This window comes from Pseudoliparis swirei, chromosome 19 (genome assembly GCF_029220125.1).
Source record: "Pseudoliparis swirei isolate HS2019 ecotype Mariana Trench chromosome 19, NWPU_hadal_v1, whole genome shotgun sequence".
Lineage (NCBI taxonomy): Eukaryota > Metazoa > Chordata > Actinopteri > Perciformes > Liparidae > Pseudoliparis > Pseudoliparis swirei.
Genome location: NC_079406.1, coordinates 26,593,264 through 26,593,879, shown reverse-complemented (window position 1 = coordinate 26,593,879; position 616 = coordinate 26,593,264).

Below are 616 nucleotides of genomic sequence, written 5' to 3'. Positions count from 1 at the left end.
TATTTTCATATATATATTCATTTTTATATTTATATATATATATATACAGGACTGTCTCAGAAAATTAGAATATTGTGATAAAGTTCTTTATTTTCTGTAATGCAATAAAAAAAAAAATATATGTCATGCATTCTGGATTCATTACAAATCAACTGAAATATTGCAAGCCTTTTATTCTTTTAATATTGCTGATTATTTTTTACAGCTTAAGAAAACTCTAAAATCCTATCTCATAAAATTTTAATATTTCCTCAGACCAAGTTAAAAAAAAGATTTATAACAGCTGAGTGTTTGTCAAGGCTCAGGAAACCCTTGCAGGTGTTTCGAGTTAATTAGACAATTCAAGTGATTTGTTTAATACCCTACTAGTATACTTTTTCATGATATTCTAATATTTAGAGATAGGATATTTGAGTTTTCTTAAGCTGTAAGCCATAATCAGCAATATTAAAAGAATAAAAGGCTTGCAATATTTCAGTTGATTTGTAATGAATCCAGAATGCATGACATTTTTGTTTTTTGAATTGCCTTACAGAAAATAAAGAACTTCATCACAATATTCTAATTTTCTGAGACAGTCCTGTATATATATATATATGTCTTTCATATATACATA